Below are 7,495 nucleotides of genomic sequence, written 5' to 3' on the forward strand. Positions count from 1 at the left end.
CATTGCCTTCCTTTTGTTTATAACAATCCACTTATTCTCCAACCATGGTGTAATACAAGGGAGTTTTCTTCCACTGTGGTGTATAACCTATATTCTCCTAGCATGGTGTAATGCAAGGGGCAATTCTCCCAACATTATGTAATGCAAGGGGCTATTCTCCCAACATTATGTAATGCAAGGGGCTATTCTCCCAACACTATGTAATGCAAGGGGCTATTCTTCCAACATTATGTAATGCAAGGGGCTATTCTCCCAACATTATGTAATGCAAGGGGCTATTTTCCCAACATTGTGTAATGCAAGGGGCTATTCTCCCAACATTATGTAATAAAAGGGGCTATTCTCCCAGCATGGTGTAATGCAAGGGGGTATTCTCCCACCATTTTGTACTGCAAGGGGCTATTCTCCCAGCATTGTGTAATGCAAGGGGGTATTCTCCCAGCATGGTGTAATGCAAGGGGCTATTCTCCCAGCATGGTGTAATGCAAGGGGCTATTCTCCCAGCATGGTGTAATGCAAGGGGCTATTCTCCCAGCATGGTGTAATGCAAGGGGGTATTCTCCCACCATTGTGTAATGCAAGGGGCTATTCTCCCAGCATGGTGTAATGCAAGGGGGTATTCTCCCAGCATGGTGTAATGCAAGGGGGTATTCTCCCAGCATGGTGTAATGCAAGGGGGTATTCTCCCAGAATGGTGTAATGCAAGGGGCTATTCTCCCAGCATGGTGTAATGCAAGGGGCTATTCTCCCAGCATGGTGTAATGCAAGGGGCTATTCTCCCAGCATGGTGTAATGCAAGGGGCTATTCTCCCAGCATGGTGTAATGCAAGGGGCTATTCTCCCAGCATGGTGTAATGCAAGGGGGTATTCTCCCACCATTATGTAATGCAAGGGGCTATTCTCCCAGCATGGTGTAATGCAAGGGGGTATTCTCCCAGCATGGTGTAATGCAAGGGGGTATTCTCCCAGCATGGTGTAATGCAAGGGGGTATTCTTCATACATGGTGTAATGCAAGGGGGTATTCTCCCAACATGGTGTAATGCAAGGGGCTATTCTCCCAGCATGGTGTAATGCAAGAGGATATTCTCCCGACATGGTGTAATGCAAGGGGGTATTCTCCCAGCATGGTGTAATGCAAGGGGGTATTCTCCCACTAAAGTGCCATGCAAGGGGCTATTATCCCACAATAGTGCCATACAAGGGGGTATTCTCCCAACATGGTGTAATGCAAGGGGCTAATCTCCCACCATTGTGTAATGCAAGGGGCTATTCTCCCAACATGGTGTAATGCAAGGGGGTATTCTCCCAGCATGATGTCATGCCAGGGGGTATTCTCCCAGCATAGTACCATGCAAGGGGCTATTGTCTCACCATAGTGCCATGCAAGGGGGTATTCTTCCAACATAGTGTAATGCAAGGGGCTATTCTCCCAACATTGTGTAATGCAAGGGGCTATTCTCCCAACATGGTGTAATGCAAGGGGCTATTCTCCCAGCATAGTGCCATGCAAGGGGCTATTTTTCCAACATGGTGTAATGCAAGGGGTTATTCTTACCAACATGGTGTAATGCAAGGGGGGCTATTCTCCCAACATTGTGTAATACAAGGGGCTATTCTCCCAATATGGTGTGATGCAAGGGGGTATTCTCCCAGCATGGTGTTTTGGGCGTATTCTCCCATCATGGTGTAATACAAGGGGGTATTCTCCCGACATGGTGTAACGCAAGGGGCTATTATCCCAGCATGGTGTAATGCAAGGGGATATTCTCCCGACATTGTATATTGCAAGGGGGTATTCTTCCGACATGGTGTAAGGAAAGGGGGTATTTTTCCACCATGGTGTAATGCAAGTGGGTATTTACCCACCATGGTGTAATGCAATGGGGTATTCTCCCGACATGGTGTAAGGATAGGGTGTATTCTCCCACCATGATGTAATGCAAGGGGGTATTCTCCCACCATGGAGTCTTGCAAGGGGGTATATTTCCAGCATGGTGTTATGCAATGATGTATTCTCCCACCGTGGTGTTATGCAAGGGGCTATTCTCCCACCATAGTCCCATGCAATGGGCTATTCTACCACCATAGTGCCATGCAAGGGGGTATTCTCCAAACATGGTGTAATGTTAGGGGCTATTCTCCCACCAACGTGCCATGCAAGGGGGTATTCTCCAAACATGGGGCAATGCAAGGGGCTATTCTCTTACCATGGTGTAATGCAAAGGGGGTATTCTTTCGACATGGTGTAATGCAAAGGGGATATTTTTTCGACATGGTGTTATGCAAGGGGTATTCTCCCACCATGGTGTAATGCAAGGGGATAATCTCCCACCATAGTGCCATGCAAGGGGGTATTCTCCAAACATGGTGCCATGCAAAGGGGTATTCTTCCAACATGGTGTATTGCAAGGGGCTATTCTCCCAAGATTGTGTAATGCAAAGGGCTATTCTTTCAACATTGTGCAATACAAGGGGGTATTCTCCCAGCATGGTGTTATGCAAGGGGGTATTCTCCCACCATGGAGTCTTGCAAGGGGGTATTCTCCCAGCATGGTGTTATGCAAGGGAGTATTCTCCAACCATGGTGTAATGCAAGGGGCTATTTTCACATCATGGTGTAATGCAAGGGGGTATTATCCCACCATGGTGTACTGAAAGGGGGTATTTTCCCAATATGGTTTAATGCAAGGGGGTATTATCCCACCATGGTGTCATGCAAAGGGGTATTCTCCCACCTCGGTGTTATGCAAGGGGGTATTATCCCACCATGGTGTCATGCAAAGGGGTATTCTCCCACCTCGGTGTTATGCAAGGGGGTATTATCCCAACATGGTGTTATGCAAAGGGGTATTCTCCCACCTCGGTGTTATGCAAGGGGGTATTATCCCACCATGGTGTCATGCAAAGGGGTATTCTCCCACCTCGGTGTTATGCAAGGGGGTATTATCCCACCATGGTGTCATGCAAAGGGGTATTTTCCCACCCTGGTGTTATGCAAGGGGAAATTCTCCCACCATGGTGTTATGCAAGGGGGTATTATCCCACCATGGTGTCATGCAAAGGGGTATTCTCCCACCTCGGTGTTATGCAAGGGGGTATTATCCCACCATGGTGTTATGCAAGGGGGTATTATCCCAACATGGTGTTATGCAGGGGGAAATTCTCCCACCATGGTGTAATGCAAGGGGGTATTCTCCCACCATGGTGTATTGCAAGGGGGTATTCTCTCGCCCTGATGTAATGCAAGGGGGTATTCTCCCAACATGGTGTCATGCAAGGGGTTATTCTTCCACCATGGTGTCATGCAAGGGGATTTTCTCTCACCATGGTGTCATACAAGGGGGGAGGTATTCTCCCAACATGGGGTACTGCAAGAGTGTACTATCCCACCTTGGTGTAATTTAAGGGTGTATTCTCCCACCATGGGGTACTGCAAGGGACTACTCTCCCAACATGGTATCATGCAAGTAGGTATACAAAGGGGCAGCATCCAAATTGAAAAAAACTGCTGTAAGTGTTTTCAACATTTAATGTTAAAGGAAGAAATAGTAGCGACAATATATCGGTCCCAAAGTACATTTTCCATTTTTACGTATTGAAAGTTTGTAAACATTCTGTATGTAATCAAATAGGTCTACTTAACCTAATATATAATTGAGTAAATCGCCGGCGGCCTTATCACATTTTCGTATATCTTGAAGCCTATTTACGAGTCCTATCCTTCGCGTTTCGTAGATGGCCTAGTTGTAACAATTGATTGTAGACCTATATCGTCACCCTAGTGCAATAACCATATGACTGCATTTGAAAAAAACAGCATATGTTGAGTTATTGCGCTGAGGTGACGATTCTTATGTAATTCATGTTACCAAAAACGTCCTCATCTACATTCGGCTGGTGATTTCTATAGCGGAGTTATCACTAGTTGAGGTTGGGCGTGGGACACATCATGCACGTGTCCTTCTAAAGTGAACGTTTCATGTCAATATGGTATACACATTATATCTTATATCATACACACACTTAAAGTGTCGCGATTTGGTTAGGATACATTTGCGCGTCTTTACCGTTACCAAAATAAAGGTCTGTGCTGACAGTAACAAAATTACATTTGGTTGCCAAAAATAAGGGGAGGTCGGGAAACCGGATTATTTTGTTTGTTATGTCTGATACAGTATGATTGTTCATAACAAGCAATTACAGTCACAGATAGACCAGATGAGTGTTTAGCAACGTTACTTGTTAAACAGAATATGTCTTATTTCATGTTCATACTTAAAACTATCGCGTTTTGGTGTTGGTACAATTAAGCGCCATTCCGTGCAAGAAACTGCCAAAAATGGATTCGAAGAAGAGGATCAACATAAAGGTGTCTGCTGGCACTAACACAATTACAGTCGATTGCAAAAAATAGGGTCAGACGGGAAACCGCAACCAAAGATTTGTTTGTTATGCCTAGTGCAATACGATTGTTTATATAAAAACAGTCACAGATAGTCCAAATGAGCATGTACAGACGTTACAAGTGCACTTGCCTTCATTATAAGATAAGAGGTTCATTTCTCGTCAATAACAATGGAGCTTTTTCTTCTCCTGACAATATGGGCTTTTACATATATTAACCCTGGGATTGCTCAAGAGGCGGATCTTATTGCCAATGATCTTCGTGATGTTGTGTTAGGTATGGCAAACAAGATGAAAACCTTGGAACAGAGAGTTGATTTTCTAGAGGAACGAAACAAACAACTTGAACTAATTGAAGGCTACTTTCAAACTGATGACGGCGATGGACGTGTAGACATAGTGGGTACAATCAAACAGTTTCAGACGACAATGTTTGACATAGAACAAAGGCTAACTAATATGGAAAGCACTGTGCAAAACCTTATCGAGAAAGTACATAATCTACAACAACGGAAAGAAGATGAAAATGTCAGGGTTCCAAGCATTGTTACGGACAACATGGCGAACTATTCAGTAAAAACGAAAGGAGTCGACGGTAACAGGCGAACGGGCATGGTATGTGTTTTGGTTTTGCTATTTTATTTGTTATTTTTAACCAGACTGTTTTCATCTGTATCTTTCTTCACTCGAATATTTCTTTTTGTGATGAAACGTAACTGTAAGAAGAAGTTGAATAGACACAGGTGTGAGTACATGTATTTATAAAGATTTAAACATATGAATACCTGTGTTAAACTGCATACATGTTACAGAGATGTGCAGTTTGCTTGTGCTAGCATTTTTCATTTTAACAGTGTTTACATGAAGTTGGTGCTACGCTATTCATTTAAAAATGCATTGTTATTTTGTTTTCAGGCCGGAAATCCGAAGCCAGTCAGTTTGGATACACAGAAACGTAAGAAAATACGTTCAAAATAGACCATTTAGTTTAGAAATATGTTTCATCCACAAGATGTTTGTTTGTAAGCTGCTAGAATGATGACATTAAGTGTTCAGAATGGATGTACTGTTTTTACATCTGTCACACACAGCATAACAAACATACAACTACACTGTACTAGAGCCAAATCATTAATAGTTTTGAATAGAGGAGTTGGGGGAGTTAGGGGAGTTAAAGGAGTTAGGGGAGTTAGAGGTGTTAGGGGAGTTAGAGGAGTTAAAGGAGTTAGGGGGGTTAGAGAAGGAGTTAGAGGAGTTAAAAGCCTGGGATCATTTCAAAAAAGATCTTTGTCCATTTTGTCTTTAACTGAAATTATCTTAGAGTCCTAGTTTCATTACTTTGCTACATATTTGAGTAAATTGAATTTTAAGATTATTTAAAATCCTTAAAATTTGTAAGAACGGAACTGTTTCGCGTGAGAACACAGAATACAAACAACAAGAACTAAGAACTTGTGCAATCTGTATTTTAACAGATTAAAGAATAATCTTTTGCATGCATACTATACTATGGTGTTAATTAAACACAAGCTAGATACAACCTGAAACTAGACTACAAATGGTTTTAAGGAAATATTTGTTTTTAAATTCAGGCACAGTGCAAACAACTAAAGTTGCTTTTACGGCAGCTGTATCCGGCCATCTTGGTCATCTAGGCGTTCACCAGACAATTGTGTTTGATCACGTGATTACAAACCTTGGAAACGCTTATAATGGTAACACTGGAATAATCCACGTCCCGGTTTCCGGTTTCTATGTGATAAGTCTGACATTCAATCCCGGAGAAAAACATGTACCTGAAACTTTCCTCGAAATTGTTGAAAATGGATCTCAACTTGCGAATATAATGGTAGATAACGACATCCGTGTCTACGATCAGCAAGGGAATGCTGCTGACACGTATCTGCGACACAATTCCGCGAGTAAAACATGGGTTTTTCACTTACATGGAGGGTCTGATGTTTGGGTCAGAACGACAAATTACTTCAGTACTGCTACAGTTCACGACCATTCAGTAATCACTGGTTGGTTACTATATAAAGATTAAATTAATAATTGTACAATTTGTACAGTTGCCAGATTCTCGATATACTGGGTATGAACTTTGAACTCAAGCATGTCTTATGTTACTTTCAGTTTGTCAATGGACAAATAGTATTTTTTATCATATTTGAATCAACACATATCAGAAATAATTCAAATAAACACTAAATGTACAGTTTCATGTCGAAAAAATATCAATGTAAGGATTTTATCTAAGTTTTTACTGTTATGTTACACCATATCGTTCATGCGTTCAAAGATATCATGTAACGACTACAAAACGAGAAAGAGGAACATTAGCAACAAACTTTAAACAACAACACAATGTATTTCCTCTCAGTCTTATAAAATAATTGTCCAATAAACAATGATTTAATTGAAATACCTTGAATAAAAATAATGTCCAAAAGCCAAAAGTTCACAAAGTATCTTCACTGATCCTGGTATTTTTAATGTACACACATAATTAAAGCCACATTAACTATTGAACACACTTAATGAGCACTATTCAAAACCAGCAAATCTTTCGCAATAATTTTCGCAAATAGTTGAAATGTAATTATCTTAGAATACTTTAATCTAATTGAAACAATAAAATACTCCAAAGACCCAAGACCAGCGAAGTTTGCATTTAACATTTGCAAAGCTCAAAAACTTTCTCTTAAATTTCAAGTTCAACGTTCAAAATTTGGCAGAAATCGGCATATAAATGCCATTAATGGCCATTAAACACATGGTCATGGTGATAATATGAATAATTATTATATGCCTGTCAATTTCCTTTTCCATATCCAACAGTGAAAATACAGCCCGCCGTATTTAAAAATACGTATCACCTTTCTGTTGTTTAAGAATTGATTCCGTATCATGCGAGTACCGTGTGTAGTCTCATAACTACTTTCGTGTTGCTAAAGATAGCGTGACAAAAAACTGGTAAAACATGTCAACTTATATATAAAATACATAACATTTAAAATTATCTAACTTCACTCACGCTCCAGAAGAATGTAAATATTAAGGGACATGGTTCTTCAAAATACATGAGGA

The sequence above is a fragment of the Mya arenaria genome, chromosome 7, assembly GCF_026914265.1.
Source record: "Mya arenaria isolate MELC-2E11 chromosome 7, ASM2691426v1".
Classification (NCBI taxonomy): domain Eukaryota; kingdom Metazoa; phylum Mollusca; class Bivalvia; order Myida; family Myidae; genus Mya; species Mya arenaria.